The sequence below is a fragment of the Diuraphis noxia genome, unplaced genomic scaffold (genome assembly GCF_037042655.1).
Source record: "Diuraphis noxia isolate RWA-SAM2 unplaced genomic scaffold, SU_Dnox_SAM2 contig0003, whole genome shotgun sequence".
Lineage (NCBI taxonomy): Eukaryota > Metazoa > Arthropoda > Insecta > Hemiptera > Aphididae > Diuraphis > Diuraphis noxia.
In genome coordinates, this window is record NW_028301713.1 from 72,263,493 (window position 1) to 72,290,969 (window position 27,477).

Consider the following 27,477-nt stretch of genomic DNA (forward strand, 5'->3'; position numbering starts at 1 on the left):
GGAATAATAATATGACGATGATGATGATGAATCGTCGTCGTCGACGTCCATGACGGTGGTCCAGACAGTATATTGCTGAGACGAAAATCTTAAGCCTATACTATCACGTCGTGTTTGACATCGATAATAATATTATATTCTATCGTTATGAATAATAATGCGTATGGTAACCAACGTGCCTATCGATCATAAACCCGAATTTATCGATTTATATAGTATTATGTTTAATAATAATAATAATAACGATATATAAATGGGAGTCGGAGAATTGTTGTTTCGTATATTGTCCATTGATGGATGGATGGTCCCCGCGGCAGCATCGCATCAATCAATCCCTTCCGTTGTGTCACCCGGCCGAAAAATTAAGAGGACGATTAGGGAGAAGTGAAGGGTGGAAGGAAGTGATCAATAAATGCGCACGCTAAACCAGTGATGTGTGTGTGTGTGTGTGTATGAAGAGAAAAAGACCTCGGATCACGCACGTACGCAAATATAGAGGGAGAGACAAGCAGCGTTTTGCCGTCGATCATACGAGTACTGCATATCATTATATTTTAGGCACATATTTTATCTAGCTATAAGACGATGATTTTGGTTTAAAATTTCATAAAATTTGGTTTTATTATGTAATATATAGAACCAAAATATTGCAGTTTAAAAGCCATGATAGTTAGAGATTTTTAGTCGTATCCATATACACTATGCACATTCTCAGTAATTAACACGAAGTGATCACTGGATTTTGTCGTAAGGTTTCTATATCTTGCATAAAATAACGATTAAAAAATGCGTCAAAACCGTGAAACCCAAACGCAGCCTTCGACGATCGAGGTTTATTCTTTTGCAAAAGCGGTATCGGCACCAACACTCCGACGATAACCGACGATAATATAGTACCAACCATAGTATTATAATTTGTTATAATGTACAACACTCGTATAAATATGATTAATTTATTACAATACGTTTGTTTATTATAGAAGGCAGCCCTATCGCAGATTTCACGTTATTCAATTCATTGCCTGCAGGCTGCAGCTAATAATTCGAATTAAATGCCGTGGCGCCGTGCATTGCAGACTACCAAATAACACGCTATTATACGCACTAGATATATGTTACTGTTTGTGGCAAGTTGAACAAGTTTTCAAAAGTCGTTAAATACTTTAAAACATTTATTAAATATTATTGTTTTGTTATGAGAAAACGATATACTTTCTTATTGATTATACTACAGAACTAATAATTGTAATTATTTAATAAATAAACTGCAGTGTAAAGTTTTGAAAAATATATTCCGACTTTTGCACACGCGAAAAAGAACTACCGAGAAGAAAATATATTATGAAAATATTAATACATCATTTTGATCGACTCAGATGCCAATGATCATAATGCTTTTCAATAACCAGATTAGTGGCAGTTGATCCTTAAGAGATCATTTTGAAATGTATTAAAATGCTCAAAGTCAATAACTATAATCTGTATTATACAAGTTTCTTTTTATTTTGAACAAATATTGCGTTAAGAGGTCTATGTTTGCTGCTATATCAATATAGAGTATCTATTGGTTATTAACTTAGACGAAAGCACTATCTTAAATTAAATTTTTCCATGTGAAAAAAATATGAAGTAGGAATAAATGGACAATTTCCTTATACGTTTATATATATATATGTAATATATCGATATAGGTACTTATAATGATATCGAGTCCGACAATCTCTCGAAATTTAGTATAAACAGAAATTATAAAAAAAATATGTCACGGATTGCATTCGTAAAGTATAACATACCTATGCCATCTATACATCACATAACAGTAATGATAATAATATGTACTACATTTTTTATAGTACAATGTCTATGTGTTTTTGTGTAATTGTAAACGAGCTAAATATTTATCGGAATTGATTAGGTGCTATTTTTTATTTATTTTTCAGACGCCGCTAAATGTCATCTATTTACACGTCCTAATACTCAACATACACGTCATCGTGCAGAATGTGACCCGACAACTTTGATGTTTGGCCAAGGAATCGTGACTGACTGTCACCGCAGGAATTCTCCTCCTCGCGCATGTTTCATTTCCGATATGTGTCGGGTCACTGCATTCCGCCATATTTATGGTCTACGACTTACGAGTAAAATATTGTATAATATACGCATGGTATACATTTTTGCATTGTGTAGAAAGAGTTATCGCAAGTACTTTAATAGTATAATATATTTATGCCGTAAAATTTTGAACGGTCAGCAAGGCTAAGCGATAGGTGCGAGTACTATTGATATTGTCACAGAAGTGGATATCGCAGGAGAGGGCCGACCGACAACGGCGTGATAATAATTTATGTCCGGTTAATGTTTTTGGATACGGTTGGCGATAAACAATGAGCCTTACATAGGTAAACTGAAAAACAAAATGCATAGGAAATACTCAATAAATACAAAGTGATTTATATAAAGCTATAACAAAAATATTGCATGCAGTGAATACTGTGAGGTATAAGTATACAATGTGTATACGAGAAAACAGGATGCATCGGGGTCGGCGTGTCATAATAATTATTATACTAATAATAATATACATGGTAATGAAATAAAAGTAAAACCCAATAATTACATAACGATGTTATGGTTAACACGATGTTTATGTGTCATTGTATGTAAATAACAAAACAATATATCCAATAGACAAATATAGTAATATTTGTAAACTCGTTACACATAACAATAAGTCGTGTCTCATTGACAACGTTCCGAGATCAAATTACACGTCATTGTCTTAGCCTTTAGGTATACTCTTATTTAGTTTTTATTTGATTGGATTTCAAGTGTTACTTTTATTCTGTATATCTATACGTACCTAACGGAATAAGGGTATCGTTTTTCAATAAAGCTGACTCGAAAAATAATATTTTGTAATTAGATCCGAATTATAAACGGATATAATTGTGTTTTTCTGTTGCTCTCTGAATAAGCAATATTGGTGACTGGTGTTCGAATATATTTTGTTACACATAAAACTGATGAGAAACGATGTGAAATGTCTATTTGAATTAAACCATAAATTATATGGTTATGGTTTGATATAGCTTTAATCATATCTCATATTATAGCAGAAACAACTATATAAAATATTAAATAAGGACTCCAAATATCTATTACAGAATAATATATTTTACTGAGGATTAATTTTTAAATTAATTTCGGAAAAAGAGCACATCTTTGAAAAGACTCCGATAAAAAGATCATAATAGAATCCACGTAAAAGTTGTCTTGTACGAGATCAGTTGCTGCTATATTTATAATAATATCCAGTAAAATCGTTCTATGTTATAATATTGGATTTGACCTGGCTCATAAAATATACTATCACTCAAAAACTTTTCGTTTGAGAACGAAACAACAATATGCCATTGACTTTTAAAGCTATACGGATATTTTCAGGATAAAAATATTAGTTTTTCTTTTATTTGATATCTCAAATGTTTTCTATTTCACATATTTGATCTTTAAATCTTCAATAGATAAAATTGCATATGAAAATCAAATACTATAGTTTTCAATAAAAGTACCTCCTGCTGCATATTATTATTTAGTGTTAAGTTCGCAGTTTTAAATCTGGATTTTTAAAATATTACAAAGATTGAGTTGTAAGTAGATATACCTATAGGTATCTACTTAAATCGTAAATATACTGAGTGCCTATCTTTAGATTATACACTTTGTATTTTTTTTTTAAGTTTAGAGCATACGCTGCGTACTAGTTGCATCCCAAATAAAAAGTCATAAAAAGGCATAATACTAATTGCGTCTCTGGTTTTTCTCGATCACGTCCGAATTCCGTCCCGACCACCTGCAAGTGATTACAAACTTATATTTACAACGAAATACTAATTTAAACAATCATACAAAAGCACACGAAATTGAATGAAGAACGACTTTTAAAACAGGCTGTAGTGACAGAATTCGATCAAAACAAATTGAGTAGTAGATTTGAATTCGTAACACAGTTATCTTTTAAGTTTTTACCACACCGAAGTATAAACTTTTATTCATAACAATATAACAAAATCTCAAAACGCATGAATTATATAATATAACACCCAAAATAATTTTCTCGCCTTATACCTATAGTAGTATCTAATTATTATTATACTATATAGACGGTTTTAAGTCTATGTAAAAATGGGACGAAAAAGATTGTTTAATTTTTTTTCTAATTTCCCGGACGCAACTCGTATACGTACGCAATACGAATGTTTCGAAATGCACATACTTTGGTCATTGAATTTCATGCGTAGGTATATGAGTGAATCGCCAATTGCGGCCACACGAAACTGGCGAATAAAATCGTTAGACACTTTATGCTGTAGCATAATTGTATAGCGGAAATTAATATTTAAAATAAGGACCTATATTGATATGCGCTCAGTCCCTTAAAATTATTGTTCTCTAGTAAAAAGTTTATAATATGTAATAATACATCTGCCGCAATTCAATATAGAGTAATTATTTTCTACGCAGTGATTCTCACGCTACCGAGTATGTACTTACACGATATTATAATAGACCATTATTATTTTATGGCGTATAATATATTATGTGTTATTCTCTTCGAGACCGTAAAACAAGGTAAATATTTTACTGCAGCAGTCGACGCGGTCGTACGAATTTATAATATAGTAAAGTAGGCGGCGGCGGTCGGTAAATTTTCTTTAGTTTACATAATATTTTTGAATTAAATCATTTAGTGGTCTTAAAAATCACTTAAACCTTCACGAGACCTATAATATAAATAATATAGAGATGTAGGTATACGTCAAAATCACATTTGATAATATTCATTTTCGGTGTTACTTAATAGAATATGTAATACGAAGTAAAATATATGATGATATACAGTGAGCTTTCTGATTTCAGATATAATAAAATAATATTTTTTTCTCTACTATCATGAAACATTTTGGTTTCACGGTTGAAATGATAACAGAATATCGCACATATATGCGTATGTACTCTACCTATATATATATCGTCAAACGGTGTTTGTTATTTATGACACAAGATAATTTTCCAAAGACCTCCGGGTCAAGAACCACTGCAGACTATACTAATAATAATTGCACCTAGAAGTGAAACTTATGCCGGAATTACAATTTTACCCTTTTTACCGTAAATATATATATATATATATATAATATATATGCATTAAAATACACGACGGTAAAACGTTCTTTATTATACCGTTTTTGCGGTGTCGGACGTCGGCAAAGCACGTTACGCAGTACGGGTGCAATATAATAGTAAAACATAATAATAATATTCGCTTGTCGGTAGACGGGATAATAATAAGACGCTCATAAATAATTGGTCCATTTATCGTGAATACCTACAATATTAGGTATATCAATAAACAGTAAACAATAATAATATTATATCTGTATATTCACTCTGCACTCTGTTTATACTTGTCTACCTGTCTGAAGACGTCTAGCATAATATAACCGACTACATTATTATAATGTCTGAGCCGACTGCACGATTTTTTATTTTTATATTACAAAATTTTTACGGTTCTGTTTTTCAGCAGAGTATTTAATAATATTATTATGCATGTTTTTTCCACCTCCTGCGTCTGCATATTATAGGTATTAAATGTAAACGCGAGCATAGACATCGACGACAGCAATAACTGCAATATAACTGCAGCAATAGTGCAGTTGTTGTACTGTATAATACTAATATGGTACTATTCGCGTTTAATTAAAAACGCTTTACGTTTATAATCTTTTAGTTATCGCGCAGTTGAACAGACCCTCCGCAGCCACCGCCATCGCATAAACAATTGAATATCCCACACCACCAAAGACTCGACGCGTACTAGTGTTGAAATAATAATAATAATAATAATAATAATCATTATTATTATTATTATTATTATTATTATTATTGTTACTATTATTATTATTATTATTATTGTTACTATTATTATTATTATTATTATTATTATTATTATGATAATAGGTACCTATATAATATTTTAGGTCTTAAAGCGTATAGACCCCGGAACTTGATGCATTTGCATCTTTTTTCTAATGCTCATCAATACAGACATTTGATTCATGAAGTATAGAATTTATAGTGGTACAATTTTTATTTTGCATTTTTAGTGAATTTTACGGTCATTCTTTAGTATTTTTGGTGCATTTTATTAATTTTTGTATCAAAACAATTTAGGTACTTATTTATCAATTTAACAGTAAAATATACATTTTTAATACCATTTTTTCGTGTCATTTTTTAACATTTTTATGTCATTTTATGTATTTTTTTTATATATTTTTAGATCATAAAGTTCCGATCTCTATGTGTAGTGTAAAATAATTATATATGACGTGGTAGGACTTAATTTATGCAATTTGTTGGCGCAGTGCAGCGAGCGTGTACAACCACAATCATTACATAACATTATCGATTAAAGAAGAATAATTGCCATAATCATGGATAAAACAACAAAATATAATATATGTACATAGGTGACTAAATATTAGAAGACGGCTCTTGTTGATCAATTTATCCTATAATATTTCATATTATTTATTATACGCGGTACCGCATCAGATATTCGATAAACACTCGTTTTCGTTCGGGTAAAAACAAAATATCTCTGCACACGACCTACCCACGTCGTATACGTAAATCTATAGGTATACACCTATCTACCTACCTAAATAATAATAATATTATAATATTATTACGGTCGTCGTCGGATCTCCGAGGCAGCAATCTCTCGTGCTCATGTGTGTGAGTGTGCGTGTGTAAGACGTATCTGTGACGTATATTCGGGTTATTTTTTTTTCTTCGGGTGGGCGTGTACCCGAGGCTTTATTTACTCAAGTAACTGAAATATAATGATTCGACGGGTACCTATGTAATATATTATAATATCTATACACGAGTAGGTACGTGTACGCGCGTGTTGAAGGCGATTGTGGCGGAGGCGCAGGTCTCTCCTTCTTAGCCAGGTCAGATATGTGCATTGCTGGTGGCATTTTTAATTTACATCAAAATAGATTTATTTTCGTGAGTGTGTTTTCGTGTGCGCGCGTAAACGGTCGTTATAATAATATTACACACCGTCAACATTAAAATAAAAATAAAAAATAAAAATAAAATAAAAGTAAAAAAAAACACAAAACAAACTCGCATCACACACTATTATAATATTATATAGTGTTGAGCTATATACGATTTCGGTGCTGGTGTACAACGGTTGCGGTATGGGCCGTATGGGGTAAGTGGGTTCGAGATGTGAGTCCAACCGAATGGTTTAATCTGTACTCTATACAGTCTTCTATAATGTAGGAATACTCGTATTATAATATAATATATAATATATATAACGTATAATAGTATTCGGTAGTTGTCGCCGTCGTCGAATGCCGCTGACATATGCGATCTGGTTCGGTTATTATAAAGCATCACTCTTATCCACATAATATACCTGCAGGAGTGTTTAAGTATATACTTATATCTATAATAATAATAATAATAATATCACGGAGCATGAAAGGACTAGTGCTCTAGCCCGAGTACTTTCATAATATTATGTATAGAGCGGCTTAGGTTGTACGGGTAGGCGCCCTCGTCGGTCGTAATAATAATGAATAGACACACACTGGCGAAAAAACCACCAGCTAGGTCGAGTAGGTATAGTATAGAATATAGATCGAATGATGTAATAAGTCCCCACCAAATTTGTTCGCAATTTGAACGCAGTTCGCCAGTGGGTAGGCCAAAATATCTTATAATAGGTAAATTAAATTTTAACATAAAATATTTGGTTTTTTCGGACTAGATACACGATAAACATATTATGTTGCAGACGATTTTTCGTAAGGTTTTCATTGTCATGATTATTTATTGACAAAACCTTCATATGAATCATAGATTTTCCTTGTAGAGGTAGAACTACTATTCTTATTGAAATCGTCACATAATTATTAGAATATAGGTGAATAATAATATTGGAATAGCAGTATTATGCAATGTTGAACGTCGCTACCTACCTCGCCATATCGAACCAGTAGAAATAAGCGAATACGGTATATTCTCAGATATTATTTTGTATTTACTACAGTCCGACATCCAATTTTTGAAACAAAATAAAACCAATTTTGGTTAGTATTATATATAAATATATATTACATATATTTTTGAGTAAAAACCTATCTTGGTATTATGTTATATAGCGTATACCACGGAATGCATCGTCTTATTCCAATTATCTCTACGGGTAAATGGATTGTTTTTACCTCACGTGGTTAGTAGTTACTGTTGAGCTTATTTGTATCAGTAAAAAAAAGAACAAAAGCCGATACACGTCGTGATCCAATTTAGCAGTATTTTAGAACTCAAAAGTTTAACATTTGTCAGAAGAATGTAACAGCCGGGATTTACAATAATATATTGACATTATATTTTATTGAACTTAAAACGGTTAGAGATTTTGTGCTTATCTTTCAAAATTGAATTTTAATATTTCGGAATAGTTTTATTTTAAGACACAATAATAAGCTTGTATGCGAGTGGTTATCGATATTTTATTGGATAAATATAAATAATATAATATGTATAAAATAGGTATATATTGATATCAATTTTCGTATGACCAAGTATTGCTCAAGTATCGATGTGACATATTGAAATTTAAGAATTACAAGAGTTGTAAAAATTACACACTTGTTGAATTAACAGCTTTAAGCCATTTCGTAATAATAGGTACTGTCGTAATTGAAAATACGCGATCTTAGCCATTCAGATTATATTTAATATTTATTATTCATTATATAGACGAGTTTAATGTACCTATACAATTTAAACGTTGAATAGATTATACATTTACCTACCTATATTTTATTTCATACGCTTTTCAAGTAGGTAGATTTGTTTTAACGGTGTTGTTAATTCGTGTTCGCCGAAAGACGAATGAGGTTAATTTGAAGGAAATACACAGTTTATCAGGGAACCTAAATTGGTCGTACACTTAAAAGTTAAAATTGCTGTTAGTTTATAGTTTAGAATCCCGAAGTTTATATCTATTCAAACTTAACAATAACAGTTTCCTATTTCTGTATAATTCAGTTATAATTTATAGTTCCGATAATTTACCCTAGTAAATATTTGTTGGATAAAGTTTATACGTCTTCGAGGAATTTTCATATCGGGGGACACTTATTCGTCGTGAACTCGGCTTAACCAAATACTTTATAGACTTGAAATAACTTGAAAACTTAAAATAACATGAATAGTGAAATCGTGTGTTTGAAAGTAGTTTGTTCGTACATGAAACGCACTTGAAGTGCAATAAATTTTCAAAACAACCGCCGAAATTACATGGATAAAAGGTACGAATCTATATAACGAGTTACACTACGTGTTGCCATCAACTACTGGTCGACATCAACGAAGAAAAAACTTATTCCAACTTAGTCCTTCCAATGCAATTATTTTAAACTTGTCGGAAGTTTTGTTCAAAATTTTCAACGACCACTGGAGACATTATTGTGCACTAGATGCGAGTGTGCCTATACCATCATCAACGGCTAACGCCTTCAAACGTCTCAATACAATACATATTATATACACTACTTACAGGTATATAATAAAGTGGTATGATGAGAAGACGACGAATCGTGAAAAACGTCTTGTGGCGTCGAGTTAATCACAGATACTGTGGTTGGATAGTTTTGATATATTTATGTATAGTTTTATAGGCATTTATTATACATTAACATTCATCAAATTTACTTATTATATTAACTTGTATATAGATTGTAAATTTATTTAATAATAATAATAATAATAATAAAGCTTTATAGATATGATAAGGCTATTCCAAATGAGAAATTAAAAATAACGGTATTATAATTTTTGCTATAACAATTGCGATTTATTTCTAGTGGTAAATAACTGCACAAGTAAATAGACGTGTGAATAGCGTTAATAACATAATAGCATGTCGACACACGACTTTAAGTTGCAGATTTAATTCATACACAAAATATTATCTTGACTGCTTCCGCAAGGGTGACTTGAATATTTCCATTATTTATGAGTCGCACACCGATGTGGTTTCTCAACAGTGTTTCTTCCTATGTACCATTAAAGTTTCGTCGCGGGCGAACAGTTAATAATAAACAACACACACATTTTGCTCCAGTACGATTCTTGCCAATATTGTGCTGACAAACATCCGTCCTCTGTTGTCGGCGATACTGTCGTAGCCATGTGATGACAAATCATTGATCGAAAACGGTCAATTTACGGTGCACTAGAGGATTCATACGAGAGACAAGTCTTTTCCATCAAGTGACGTGTGGCGACCAATCGTTTACCACTATTATTAGGCAACCAAAAGGTACACATACGAATGCACACTGGCGAAAGACCTTTTCCGTGCGAAGTGTGTGAAAAATCGTTTATACTCATATTATAGTGACACTTTCATGGCACCTCGGAGGACGCATGCGGGTGAGCAACCATACATGTTCGAGGTATGTGACCAGAGGGTGGTCATTATACACGTACATACACCTTATTGATGTCGGTGAAACTCTGGTCACAAACCTTTCATAAGTAGAGTTTACCGTCCGTGTACGTCCTCTGGTGTGCCGTTAAAGAAGCGTCACTATAATATGAGTATAAAGGATTTGTCACACATCTCGCACGGGAAAGGATTTTCACCGGGTGTGCATTCGTGTGTAACCTAACCAACCTAACATTTGGGCTGCTTGTATATTGGGCAGTGGCAAACGACTGCAGGTCGCACGGAAATGGTTTCTTGTCTTAGTGTGTCCGTTGATGCTTCCTCAAATTATTGGTTTGATTGTCATACACGTTAGCACTGTAAGCTCTGTCCAAGTGAATCTTTAGGATACAAGTGAGATTGTTCATCTTGGTAAGATGTTAAGCTGCACATGGTTAACTTTAACGTTGTCTTACGCAATGAAACGAGTCGAGTATAGGTTATTCGAATATTAATCTTACCGTAAAGTGGCCGTCCTATTATATTGTCTAATGCATTATTAATAAATTTAATGTATAATTGTTTTTCGTATAATAAAGTCGTCAGTGGTTACCATATTATATTACCATAACCATATATTAGCATATTCTATCAACTATTGATTAACAACGCCAGGATTTAGTTACAGATAGTGCCAATACTTGATTGATGTATTATCGATAAATTAATAATAAGCTCGAAATTGAAAAAGAAATCGGAAGGTATTTGCATCACCATGACTGAAGTATCTGCGTAACTGTCACTATCAAATAAAATATATTTAATAATGGTTCATAATAATTAATTATTGTAGAAAGGTACGTAATTAAATAACAAAATCTATAGTAGTTTGCATATGCGATATTATAGTATATATCGTTTATATTTTGGAAGACTATTGCTATTGGTTTATGTCTTATATACATTATATTATAATTTACATTATATTCTCGTTGAACATTTTGTATTTTGAATTAGAAATAAATAATGTTTTATACAACAGCAGACCATATTACGTAAAACCACGTTGAGTCAGTTATACTTATTGAATACAATATATGAGTATGTAAGTATAAATCGGAAAGGGGTAAACCCAACACAGTGGCATACGCAGGATTTTTCAATGGGGGGGGGGGGGGCTTGAAAATAAATAATTGCTCACTTGTCACAGGTTTAACAAGTTAACTTGGGCATCGGAATAACGATGCTTGGATAGATGGATAGTGTTGCTAACATCAGTTCAATTGTTATCATAGATTATAGATTTATATGGACTGTGCCACGGTTAAAGATAGTCTGACTATGGAATGTATAAAAATATTATCTATGAACCTTAGAGTTTAGCCAGTTTAGTTCTATATGGTTTTGCATTGTTTGCAATAAATAGGTAAACACACTATTTAAGAAAATATATATTAAATCGAGGTAAATTTAAAAACAAAAAACAATAATACGGGCAATGGGGGGGGGGTGCTTCAGCCCGTTAGCCTCCCCCCCATCCTGTGGACGCCACTGACTCATTTTTTTTAATTGTTGAATAATTTGCTTTATCAAGCATTTCTATATTTAATAAAAACACTTATCCTGATTCTTCGGGATGAATATTTTAGATAATGACGTTAACCACATATCTCCTGTCAATATCATTGGTCTCATCAATGGAGACCCAGATTTTATTTCCTTTCACATTGTCATTTATTTGTGTTAAAAGTATTGGAATAAATATCGTTCACATAGTTTTTTGTAATGTACTTTTTAATTATATGTACTCATTTGGAATCCCTATCTTCGAATACGTTTCCAAAAATTGGCTAAATTTATAATTTATAACCTCTATAATCATTGTTGAGCCCAAAATATATTTTAACATGTTTAAGTTCTATTGTTTTAGTTTTAGTTAGTACCTAGTTGACTCTGATCATTAGTCAGATAAAATGAATAGTACTTTTTTGTTCTAGATAGTTATATACGAAAGAATTAAACAAAACTGTAAATATGTATATTATATAACTGCCTAACAGGTAAAGTCGTAGAGTTATTTTATGCTCATTAAAAATGAATTTATAAACAATTTAACTTTTGATTAATTCAAAAACTATTTGATATGCAAATTATATGGGTGTTTGACAATGATGCGACTACTCAAATACGATTTTATTGTTGCAAATTAAATAGTTATTTATTATTACTACAGTGGAACAATAATATAATATTATGCTAGATACGTACCTATATAATAGCAAATGTGGATAATAAATATAATATGTGGTCGTAACTACAGACAAAATACGTACGCTTATAGTTCATCGTCATCCAAGTACTATTTAGTAATTTAATTCAATAATATAATGGTGCGAACTTGCATGGAGGTATTTCGATGTCCTGTATGCACACCTAAATTGATTCGGATGTGTCAGAAAAATCTCCTTTATATACATATTAATATATTATAATATATATTTGGAAAAATGTGAATAACAGGAAATAGTAAAACGTGAAATTCGTCGCGAACACAATGCAGAGAATGTTTTTGAAAAGGGTAAACGATTTAATATTTTGTGCGTGAAACGTTGCCGGAACACAATAGAAACGGAATGGAGTGACGAATTCGAGTGGATCTGAAGTGACCAGACATTTATTGTGTACATAATGCACACATAGAAAATATATAACATATGATAAAGAAAACAACGATTCGGACTATTCTTCGGATCTCTTGGTGACATTCGATTTCATCGACCGCGACCCGTCTCACATTGAATATGTTTTTATATATTTTAAACGAATAACTCTTCGGTCGCAGTTTATATACTGTTTATTATTATGTTGCGCGACCGCGACGCGACGTCGAGAATTATTGAAAACGTTTTATTTTGTATTGTACCTCTAGTTACTGCTGCCACACGTCATCATAAGTGTACATTTGAATTTTGAGATATTTCAATACTAACACGAACGTTTTGTAACGAAGGTTGAACAGACAAAAAGTGAACCGGAGAGGGCGTAATATTTGTATTCAATTTAAGATGTTTTTTTTTTTTTTGGAATGAGAATTTGTTTATATTTTTTCTTCGCATGCTTTAAAATATTATGTCAATTAAACATAATATTAGTATATAATAATATGACTTAAACTTTAAATAGAGTCGTTTTCAAGGTAATGATTTACAGGATAAGGCATTTTGTTAAAAACATAAAAAAACCTCATATTTCGTTATACATGGCGAATTTATATCGTGTATTATCGTGTGCTCATTTTAATTGTCAAGCGTTAAAAATGATTATTGCTGAACGGTTGATATATATATATATATAATAATATTATATATTATGCGTGTATAAATTTATAAAACTGCGTGCACGGAAAACATTCGAATATAAACGCAAATAAGTTACAGCGTGTGCTACGCGATGCGTTTTAGTTTCTTACTTTGCGAAATGTGAAGTAGGTAATAATAACGCTAAAATGCAGTGTAAAAAAAAACCACTGGTCACGCGTTCATATTATAAACCTATAAAAAATATATCGGCCGTCGTTTCGGAATGCATTTTGAGCATAAAAAAAATAAAGTTTTGTTGTATGGCAAAAGATTGTAAATTTATATTTTCCACATATATTTTTACATTCAAACGGTCGGGAAAAGAAGAGGAAAAATATGATAGGGTTTTTTTCACAGGTGAAGAAATAATATCCGTTTGAAGATATTACAAGTCCACGGCCACTCATCAAGTGTAGAAAATGTAGACCGCCATCGCCATAATAATATTATATTATGCGCTTCTCCTTGCCGGAGTTTATTCGAAATATAATGTGGCAATAAGTTGTATACATGTTTACGTGGAGTAATATTCAGAATTCCAAATTAAATTCTCTTCACAACCGATTAAACACTCGCTGTAAAACAATATTATATTGTATTTTCTTACAAATACGCAAAATATTTAAAACAAAATGGTACGTTCACTTTACTGCAGTAGTATACACAAATCAGTAATATAATATTATATTGAAACAGTCTTAAATTAACATTATCGTGATGAGTCCTTTAATGTATGTGATACTATACTGTACTTTAACTTACGAAAGATACATACTAAATGACAGGATTATAGAAAATCAAAATACTAAAATTAATTAGCCATAACCATTGCAATGTAAAAATATATCTAAATATTTAGTTTAAAACTTTGACTCTTTTTTTCTCTCATATTTTGTATGAATATGATGTTAATCACCCTTGTTTACTCGTAGTTGAAGAACAAAATCTTGAAAATTTCAAGATTAATAAAAAATAAAAAATAAATAGTGCGTAGTTAAGTCTAAAGTTTTGGACTTAGGTTAATAATATTATGGATAAAAATGGACGTATTGAAATGTTTATAGATTTAAAAGTCTTATGTCAACGATTGCAACTTATATGAACTGTATGACCGTATGAGACGCATTAAATATTGTTTGGTAAAAAAATTGTACACACATCATCTATCGTAATATTATATTATAAAACAGTAAAACCATAGAGAGTGACACCAGAGAGCGGATTTCTAAGTGAAAAAAATATGAGTGAATATAACAAGGTAATATGCGACGTGAGCACAGTTAAGTATAAGTATATTTAAATAATATATAAGTAACACCGGAAGGACATAACGTAGCGCGTAGGTGCTATAATATAATTTATAGGTCGTAACATAATAGTGTTATGAAATCGAGGTAACATAATATTATACTGCGTTAACGTTACACTAGGTAATAGGTATACACATTATTATAATGATTCATATAATAGGCAATGGCATCTTGAAAACATATACATTGAAAAAAAAAATGTGAATCGAAAAAAGAGATCAATAAATGTTTGGATGCACAGCGTGTTATATTTCGTCAATATATATTATGAGATCGCTTAGATTATAGGCACCTCGATGCACTTTTTAATCCGACGACATTTTAGATTGAACCCTGCAAAATCATTACCATATTTTATTTGTTCGAAATCACAAAAACAGTAACGCATATATAAATATTAGAGATTAACGTACAAACAAATGATAACTACAAAGAGACATTTTTATTTAGCGCATAAGTTTTTATTGATGTGAGGGAAGCCGATTCAAATGTATGCATAAATAAATCCATGTTGCACAAAATACATTATACATTGATGCATTTAATATTATTATCATCATTATCATATTATATTCATCATCCTGACGTTTAACTCTTAAATTTATTGACATATTTATTACTTGATTTCATATTTATTTGGTATTTTGTGTTTCGGTTCAGTATATAAACTTATGATTTAACTTTCATATTTTTTGAATACTGTTTTATTTGTATAATTTTTTTTAAATACAATTGTATACATTTAAAATTCTATACCATACTCCAGTGCTGTGTTTTTTTTTCTTATCGCTTTTTTATCTATTTACAGAAAATATTTTCATCAAGTAAGAATGATAGGCGTATATTATAGACGATATTTTCGTGAAATTGTAGCTACCTACCCTTAATACCAGCTGCATCTGTTTTTAGTATTTTGTTTGTTGGGAATAGATAATTTTATACCATTTTTTATATTTATTGCTACTTTCTAGTACATAAATGGATTAAAATTCGTAAAGTCTAATATTGCAGTTAGAATTGGAGATTTGTTGCTCAATAGGTAGCAGTTTTTGATGTGGGCTGTACATAAAATAATAAATGGTAATTTTATATTCTAAAATACCGCAATGACGTAATCCCTAACAATTAAAAGTGTACTGAAAATTTAGTAAATTAAAAAAAAAATTGTGCGTGGTCCAAACGGATATGCGTAAAATAATGAATAATACTATGGAATAATTTATTGCTTTGAATGTATAATATATTATATATATATATATAAACAATCTTTGCAAAACCCGATAAGGCGACTAACCACGCGTGTCGTGTCGTTAGTAATGTTATAGCAACAATAAAATAATAATATTATTAACGTAATAATTATTCTCAACGTGTATTTAATATTTATAGTTTTCTTTTCATTCGGTCTTCGCACACGCACACCCTACATCTGCATGGGGTTCGCGCAACGTGAGTCCTCCAGAAATCGACGGTGGTTATGCAGGTGTAACATTAATGTGGCGTTTGTCCGTGACATTTGAACGTAGGTATATACATAATATGCATAAAATATTTTATTTTATACAGTCATCAAAACTGTGTGATATGATATTAAAATATTATGCAAGATACTATATTATGAAAGCCGTCTTATACAAAATTTAAAAATATAATTCCAGATAATTTCGAAAAAAAATCCGTTTTTTGTACCAGAACTTCTAAAAATGTATGGAATAATTGGAGCATGTATTTAACCCACTCATATTACAATAGAAACGTCAAACTAATAAGATCCAATAATAAAAATAATTATATTATTATTATACGATTTCCCCATGTAATACGTATATATTGTTCATTTTTTTTTTATCCATTTCACGTGCGACGAAATAATATTATTTTATATTTTAAATTGAATACGACACTCGGCGATTTTTCCATAAATTGTACATCGTGATGGTGTTTTTGTTTTTATCATAATGTACGCGATTTAAGAGATTTTACGCGAAAGGCCGTAAACGGGATATTCGGAAAAGCCCCGAGAGGATATAACGTTCTTTTTTTTTTCACTTAGCAGACGCGCACAATAATATTATATTGTTAGGCATATATAGGGTGTTTTTTTTTATTGTCGACTAAGCAGTATTTTTGAAAATATTAAAGGAATTTTTGATTTTTTTTAACGTTCAAGAACATATACGTAATATTTCATATTTTTCTACGATCAAACAGTTTTTGTTTTTCATATTTTTAAAAATATATAACGATATTGCCTGGTTTATGATAAATGAATGATACTGTATATATACGGGAAAATATATTCAGTCGCCGAATGTCTGCAATGCAGTTATAGCCAGGGACATATTTAGAGGTGATAAGAGGTGTCATTATCTCGGAATGCAATTTTTTTTAGGGGTGACAGCTAGTGTATTCTAAGTGTAAAACCTGCTATCTTCATCGTCCATCGTTATTGGCGAATAAAATTATTAAAAATACATGAACATTTTATATCATATTAGAATTTTATGTAAAAATCATGATTAAATAATTTATAAAATATGATTTAATTTTTGTTATGATACTTGGTAAAATATTGTTCGATATTGCCACAGATAATATAAAATTCTGTAAAAGCCATTCGCTCGAAAATCGTAATTATTTGTATTTAAATATTCATTTATTTTACATTGTTATAATTATTATGTTTATGCATTTTTGTTGGTAAATAAAATAGATAAAATATCTAAGTACTTACTGATTGAATTATTTTGATATTATTATTCATAAATCTTATACTCGTTTTGATTGTAATTTATGATTTATAATTATTCTGTTTTATTGTAATAATTGGTTTGTACTTTGATTGATACAATCAAATAATTTATTAATATAATATAAACTAAAAACAATAACATATTATAATGGATATAGAGTAATGACCAATGAGTGGCAAGTAATACCACTAAGTATTTTGTGACGTTTCCAGAAAATTTAACATAAAAAATTGTAAAAATGTACATGTTGTTTTTAAAGTTCCTCTAAACAATTATTTTGTATTTTGAGTATTTTTAAATACTTGCTAACTTTTTATTGGCATGGATTAATTTTTATATGGTACGTGATAGAGTGGATAACAATTAGTTAACAACGGTACCAAAACTTAAAATACGTCTTTGGATATATTGTAATCGTAGATATTTTATTTGTCTTTTCAATATTCTTACTATATAAAATCACCAATAAAGTGAAATTTAATTTTGAAATTGAAATTGAATACACTTTTAAATAAAAACGTGTACGAGAATAAAATAATCTTATAATACTTATTTTGACGTCGTCGGTGGTAAAGGTGTATTATATTGTAATATATTTTATCAATATTGTTACAACTATTATTGCGTTGACCTAAATAAAAAATTTATAACGCCGTTTAGCTGCTTTGTGTGTGTATAATAATATAATATGTGGATACGAATAATATTCGATTATGTTGTGATTTGAACATTTAAGGCAGAGGCAGAGACGGAGGTGAGATGAAATAAATAATGATAGAGAGTAAAATGTTTTGTAAAAAAAATAAATATTGCCCCCGCACGTTATTACAGTTCTTTTATTATTGTTATGCATTGGTGCATTGGTGCCCGGGGGCCCCCATGGAATTTCATCCAGAAAAATAAATAAATGAATAACAATCAATTATATCATATTATTCTTAGGTACCTATATGCGCGTTTGGTGTGATAATAATAATAATAATAACAACAAATAATAATAATAACCAGCCGTTCCGCGTTTTAAATAGAATTTTTTTCAAGAAAAGAACTGCCACGCATTGTTCGCGGTATTCAACAATTGTACCCGCGCACAAACACACACTCTTTCACATATCAGGGGTCTTTTATCGGGTATTGACTAGAGGTAAGGAAAACGTCAAATCGGCACGAACGCTTATTATATATTATATTGTGCGGATTTTTTTTTTATTTTGTCGCTCCCCTCGACCACGAAGAAATCGTTTGGAAGTAAACAGTCGCGGTCCTTATTATAATATATAATATAATATTATTGCTATATATATAGTATTATTTGCGAATATTTTATTTAATAAGCGTGTGACGGATCTAAAGAAAAATAAATAATAAGTATGGGTGTACCTATACCTACTACTCGCTGTACTTACACACAAAATATTATCTCAATAATAACGATTAGGATAATATATTAAATGTTGTCACGACACCGGGACGACGGTTATAGTAGTATGGGTACGCCCTTAAATCGTCGTACAATAACGTTATAATAACATCGACTTTCGTGTGTACATATAATAAATAATAATTATTGTGTTGTGCATTTTGTGTACTACGACATTTCCAATGGGTTTGCAGTAGTGTCAATACGACGGATGATTTAACGCTGAAGTGTTTTACTGGTTCTGAGTATATTTCACGCATCTTAATAATAATATACAGCTTTACGGCTTCTTTATAATTTGGTCGAGTTGTATAATCAGTGAGATCGAACTGAAATTGTGGAAGAATAATTATATGAAATTATGTTTGTCGCGTTTAATCAACCACGTAAAATTATTGTTAAAACTTAGAATGATATACGTAGTAGCCCCAACAATGGTGTTTTTTTTTAAACGTCTTGTTTCAACCGGACAGCGGTCCTTTCACAAAAAAGTGGATATCATATTAAAAACCTCTGTGAAAAATTTCGAGTTCCTAGTCGTATAGTGATTAGTGCTGTGATTTAATACTCTGTAAGTCAGTTTTTGATTTTATATAATATCATATAGATTATAAAGGTGCTATATTATCGTTTGGCACAGTTATAGAAAACTCAAAACTATGCAGGTTATTGTCTATACTATATTACGCCATAACAAATAGGGCTGCTAGTACGAGGGGTGGATATGTAATACTATATTTAATATAGCATACTAATAATGGAGAAAAGAAGCTGGGTGCAGTAAATCATCGAAAAACTATAACTATATAAAAAAAATGTCTCTCATACGAGATAAAAAAAAAAAATAAAAATAAAAATAAAAAAAAAGTTTAGTTATTTTTCAAATAATGGAAAAAGCTATATATTACATATACGCTTAAGTTATCTTCTTTTTTCTTACACTTCTCAATAATCTCGTTATATTATGTTCCATGGGGGTGACAAATGTACAGTCGAATTTTTGTCATAAATCTTACACTTTTATACATTATATGGCATTTTATATAGAAGCAGATGAGAAAAAAAGTCGTTTTATCTTCCACACTTGGAGTGTTCTATACCTACGTCCTACATAGGTACTATACTCTATTATAAAGTGTGGTGTAAAGTTATTATAAGTAATTTTTTATAATTTCTACCGCTGACGGTTTACGTCTTTTGTGAAAAGCATAGACTTATTTTACGCAATTTAATAATAAAACTATTATGATTTATAAGATTTAAACTTTATTTGTATAACAAATATAGCATTGATTTAAGATACAGTGAAAACTCTTTGTAACGAAACTGGTTATAACGAAAAACTCTATATTACATAAATAACATTAAGTCAACTTATAATGGTTGGCTTGATTTAAAACCTATTAATTACTTTCTATTACGAAAGATCTCAAATAACGAAAGAAATCACATGGTCCCTTCAGATTCGTTATAGAGAGTTTTCACTGTATATGTATATTGTAAATGTATAAAAAATATATAGGTAGAGGTTGAGGGATTGGTGCAATTTGACTGGAAATTAGAAACTTCGTGGATAGTATTCGACCATAAATTAAATTAGGTATTTCAGGGTATTCCAGAAAAATATCTATACAATTTACTCAAACTTTGAGATTTTAACTGTAATATTGTTGTAACAGCACTAATATCTACAATCCCTCTTATATAATGATATAAGCAATATGGCGCAATGTTGGCCAATTTATGTATTGAACTACAGTGCACCACAAACTGCTAAATCCAATTGAACTTTAATATTATTGTTTTACTATTTGTCGGATTAAAGATTCTTACAGAATGAGCTTGTTAATTTTTAATATTGTTTTAGTGTATCAGATATAATGCCATAACAGTTCACACGATGTACAACACTGGTCACTGAACACAAAAACTGCACTTCAATAGGTCGAATACGGTAGTCATCATTCTTATATGATTGAAAATAATTTGAAATTACAATTGGTGAATTCCTCCTTACGTGCCATTCATCAAAACTGTCGCATAAACCGAAAATTATTGTACGCTTACAAGTGCAGTTGACGCGATCTGAATTGTAACGTGTGCGTCTCCGTTCACACGCCGAATGTATCCACTTACATCAGTTATATTATGTACCTATCATTATTATATATATATATGAAAAATATATTAATATTTTTATTATATATATAGACATTAGTCACGTAATCGTATAATGTCTGAAGACTTTGAAATAATACAATCAAGTTGGTATTTCATACTTCTCTATTGTATAAAAAAATCTTTTGAAATATAGTTACGTTAAATAATTACTATTATTAGAATACAAAAAAAGTCGTGTTAAGTACTGATGCATGCGACGCGAATCGTTGACGTTTTTGACACTCTTACAATATGTTATAAGCGTGTATCAGTATAATAATAATAATAATACTAATAATAATAATATATTGGAATCCTGTTATTTCGAGCATAATAATATATTATATAATAATATATTATATTATTATAGATAATAATTGGACATGCGTTATTGTTGGTTTTCAAAGGAATCAAAATCCTCGCTCAATACGATTAAACTAATACCCAATTATAAAAACAACATGTTATAGGTACAATACGCGAAAAAGTACATAAGTGGGTTAGTATTATTATGCATCTACCTATCACTTTTTAACGCATCACGAGTGATATTCTCCACAAAAGTACACAACAATTGCTCGTTGTTTAAAATTTAAATGTATACAGAGCTACACAAAAAGTGTGTTTATTTTTTTTTCATTTTTAGATTTTTTTTTTTTTTTTGTGAATCGAAAGCTATTTGTTTGAATTTTGGTTCAAATTCATTAAAAATTCATCTATATTTAATAATTTAAAGTAAAAAAGGGATGTTTTTATAACAAAATAATAAGTTTGTATCACCATCACATGGGATATTCCTTAAATCGTATAAAAATCCAAATATTTAAAAAATTAATACAGTCAGGTAGTACAAAAATGATTCCGAAAATTAGATTTTTGATAAACATCGATAAGGATAAAGTCGAAATGGATACACTCAGTGGTGAATAATCCTGTATATAAATGTATAATAATGAGTATACCTAAATAATATACTTGTTTTAGTGTTATTATTGTTGTTACCAACCACTGCTCGGCTAGTACTATTCCACAGACTACAGTCCTACCTGTCCTCGTATGTCGAATATATATGGCGCTCAGCCAGACGCGTTTGTAACAATATAATATAATATATATGAGAATATAATAAAGGCCCGAGACGCGCGTGAAGTGCCTCTTGTCACGCCCGGATTCTCGAGCACTCCACCGCAGCAGACGTATCTACCCATATATACAACAATAATAATAATATAATAGTATACCATCTATATAATATCTCTGAAATTCGTGTCATATTTAATTGTTCATCATCATTCAAGCAATAAGAATAGTACATAATATATAGTTATAAATCGCTATCTTGAACAACCCCAGATCAAAATACTAGTCAAAATCAATCGTTTTGAGAAAAATGAATGTTTTATTTCTCATCCATACGCTTCAGTTATAATAAGTTACACAGTTTTACACCTTCAACTTTCAAAATGAATAACATTTAAAAATTTATTCTGCGAATTTCAATATTGCTAATATAGTTAACTAATATAAGTTACACGTGTATACCAGAATACCAATACATAATAGGGATAGCATTTAGTTAAATAAGTGGAAGTTGTATGTATGAAATATGTACATGACTTTTTATATATTATAATTTTGAACATAAAAATGCCTAAACTCCAAGTATAATGTATCGCTTTCACATGTTTATTATATGTAAACATTTTCTTAAAGATGTACTATAGCAGGGGTGGTGAATCTATTATGGGTTTGTGCCAAATTTTTAAAATCACCGGTTTCACAATTGTTCACGTGCTCAATAGCCAATGTTTGTAGGTATACATTAAGTAGGTATATAATAAATATAGTAAAAATATAATCAATGTTATATAGGAATATTATAATTTTTCAAATGTAAATAATTTGTTGCTTTGAATTTCTTACAAGCAACATCATATGAATATCATAATTTTTCACAATAAATTTTGATTTTTCACGTTCCATTTTTGGCACTCGTGCCGTGGATTCACCATCACCCTTGTACTATAGTCTTAAAATGAAATTTTGTGTTTTTTAATCGACTCCAGCTGTTGATTAAATATGTATACTAATGATGTAAAGATTAATATTTTAATAATGTGATATCACCACACACAAAATATGGATGGATGCTTTGCTTTGAAAATTATACATAGTTTACAAAATTCATGGCGGTATTATTTTATTAAATTAATAATTTTAAGACAATGGTTAGGAATTCAGCGCGAATGCTAAATGATGCATAGTTAATTATCAATAATTTCTCATAACAACTGTTTTCCTTTATTATTGGTGATATTGATCAGAGGTAGGTTTTGATTTGTTAACAGTTTTTGAGAATTCCATTGATTGAATAGAAAGAGCACCATCGGGTTTTAATCTGTGGTATACCATAGTAAAATATTTTTTTTAATAATCGTACTCTGGTGCTCGTACAGTGTGAAAACTTCTTGTTTTACTTGCGATACTGAATCAGACCAAATAAACAATCGCGGTGCAGGTCGTTAAATAAATTTTAATTGGACAATTTTTTTTTTTTTAATTTTTATCGTACAATATATATGATTTGAATATCATTTTATATACTGTCACCATCGTATTGTTGTGATGTTTACCTAACTTTTTTCTTTTAGAATCGTCGTTTATTAATTGTTATGTAGGCTCATATCAGGCAAGTATCCAGGGGGGGGGGGGTCCATGTGGTCTGGACCTCCCCCCCCCGAAATTTGTCAGCTAATAAAAAAAAGGTTTTATATATAAATTAAGTATACACATTGTACTAACAATTTATTTCGACTCCCCCCCCCCCCAAAAAAAAAAAATAAAAAATAAAAAATAAAATCCTGGCACATATATATTATATTATACATCATCAAAAATCTAGTACTCGTGGAGCAGTATTACAATAAATATAAACAATGACAACTCTTGAAAAGATTCCAAACCATATCTAAGTGTTTTCCTACAGTATAGTTTACACGGAATGTGTATTTGTTACAACGTTTTCTTTGTAACAACACAATTTTTACAGCAAAAGTCATTGAATACATACCCATAAAAATAATATATACGTTTCAGTACTACACACAAATACAAATTCTATTTCTTTACAATTCGTTTATAGAAAATGATTGAAACTTTTTTTAATCCTTTCTCGGGATTATACACATATGAATATTATTATACATTTCTGAATGAGGACAAAAGCCACGATTTGGTAATATATAGGTATATTGGCATATTGCAGCATATTGAAACGGAAGAAAAACAGTTTAAAAACAAAAAAGGGGTCGCTGATCTGTTCTTTTACGATACTATTTTTTAATTTTATTGTTATGATGTTATTCATTCACGCAATGTATATTACATTTTTACCTATAGATCATTCATCATCATATATCAATGGTTTGTAATAAGTTTTGTAAATTATAATATAATTTCCCAAGATTAAAATTTTTTTTATAAAATCATCGGTCAGTTTGAAAAAAATTAATCCATGTTATTGAATAACCTTAAGGTGCTGTACCTACTTTTAAAGTTAAACACTATTATAAAGTAATTGCTATAATAACTTCAAATTATGTCAATCGTGCCAATAATAATATTGTGATGATTGATGATTTAAATATTTTCTTACCTCTTGAAAGTGCGAAAAACTATTGTTCAATTGATACTTGACGATGTATTTTCGTTTCTGAAAACATAACAATATAACAATATAATTTATTGACATATAATACACTGATTTGTACAGGCTTAATAATAATAATAATAATAATAAATCATACAATTATATTTTTATACTGTATATGTAGGTATTTTACACAAAAGAATCTAGTAACATAATAGTATTCACGATGGTGAACCAAGACAGAATATCTTGTTAGTCTGATAGGGAATTAAAAGACAGCATTACTACCTATAATAATATAATATTATAATAACAAAAAAAAAAAAACTGTTTAGTGGCAAACACGTAAACTGACAAGATAATAAATAGTTCTATGCGGCTTGTCTAAGATGAAAAAAAATCATTTCCCGCGACTTTACTCGTTACGACTCAACGTTAACTAAATATTATTATGCTATTGTAAGACGATACCGATGGATAAATAATTTTCAAGCCGATTAAAACGCATTATAAAAACACAATATAATAATATAAGACAATATACGTAACTGTTGGGGCTCGCGTAATTCAGGATATTATAATATATCGTAATATTCTATTTTATGTATACATAACAATATATATATATTATGTTGTTAAATGTCGTTTTATCACATCTGAATTTACACGCGCGGCACGCCCACCCTACGAAACGGCAGATTTCTACATAACATCACCACCGCGCGATCGATCGCAGCAGTATTTCATGCCATACTTAATATTATATACATATTTATAAGTTTTTTTCTCGTCGTCTCGTTTTCTCGATGTAATAGCGATATTTTGCGTATCATACTATATAATATGCTCTCTGGTCAACTGCATCGAACGTTTGCGCGTGGGAATGATTGGTGTACGCTGTACAATTTTATAATATAATATACCTATGTATAATGTCTAGACTCCGGAGAATATGTGTTGCACGCGTATGCATGTGTAGGTACCGTGTATGACATCCTACGTAAGCGGTGGTGTTCACGCGACGACGACGAAATCATTTGCATACACCGGGCTTGTCGTGCCTGTAACTTTTTTCCTTCTCCGCGGTCTCCTCTTTTGCAGGTTGAAGGTATAACCTGGTACGCATCATCGTCTCCTGCGTGCAGCAGTTGTCTCGTGATACCCATTCGTACGTAACTCTGAAGTATTTTTTTTCCGCTCCCCACAATTCTCGTGTTATACGTCTCATCATAATATGATATATGTATACTACCGCTATTTATTATATTATATTATTATTATCGTTGTTATAAATCATAAATCATAACGTGGCGACCGTGACGTGAAAAATATGAATGCAGTATAGGTATGCCATAAAATAGATCACGTGGTAATGATTTATATTATAATATATTATATAGGTATATTATGTTGATTAACCGGAAAGTCAGTGGTTCCAATTCAAAATAGAGTACGATAATGTATATTTCGTAATGCAGTACATATTTAATAGGCACCCTTTTAGATTTAAAAAAAAAAAAAAACAGTTTTTAAAATTCAAAAATACTTTTTTATAGAGTTAACTACTTATTAAAAATGTTAAAAATAAAAAATTGGTTAAATTTTGAATCCATGCGAGTAATTTGTGTACGATAATGATTTCAAAGATACATTTAATATAATAAAATATTTATGGTTTTTAATCATTTTATGATTAATTTGTGATTAATTAATATAATGCAAATTTTATTAGGTGTTTTATCACACTATAATATTAATAGAAGTTACACCTTTATTGTTGAAATTGTGTGTAATGTTTTATAATATTATTTAATAAATTATAAATTTAAATTTAAATTTACTATTCCACGTTGGTATATAAAAATGGTATTAAAAATGCAAAATATTAAAAAATATGTCAATGCGTTAGTATTATTGTTACATACATTTTAAACTAATTTAATGAATAATGTAACAGCGAAAATTCTACAATTTTCAATATATTTGAAACTATAAATATTAATACTGAAATTAATTTCAAACATTATTTTTTATAAAATGTAAATTATCAATAATTATAAGCGATTTTTTTTAAAATTTTTATTCATACATCGTGTTTAATAAATGAAGATTTTCGAAAAAATATAACTTTTTAAAAATGGATAAAAAATGTTTGGCCATCATCGGAGACAACTTACTAGTAAAACTTCTTAGCAGTTGATTTAGTTATTTTTGTTGTAAGGGTTGTGAATTCACGCTTTTTCAAAAAATAAAATCTGAGATGATGCGATTTACAATATAAGAATAATATATGTA

The 27,477-nt window shown here is 30.0% G+C and overlaps 1 protein-coding gene across 2 annotated transcripts in view; it reads right to left on the minus strand.

Moving 5' to 3' along the window:
- Positions 1-27,477, minus strand: part of fz2 (frizzled 2) — a 77,931-nt gene that overhangs the window by 35,042 nt on the left and 15,412 nt on the right. For both annotated transcript variants that reach the window (XM_089225019.1, XM_089225018.1), the window contains exon 2: positions 25,189-25,245. The gene's annotated coding sequence lies outside the window, so the exon portion shown is untranslated. The remainder of the gene's footprint in view (positions 1-25,188; positions 25,246-27,477) is intronic.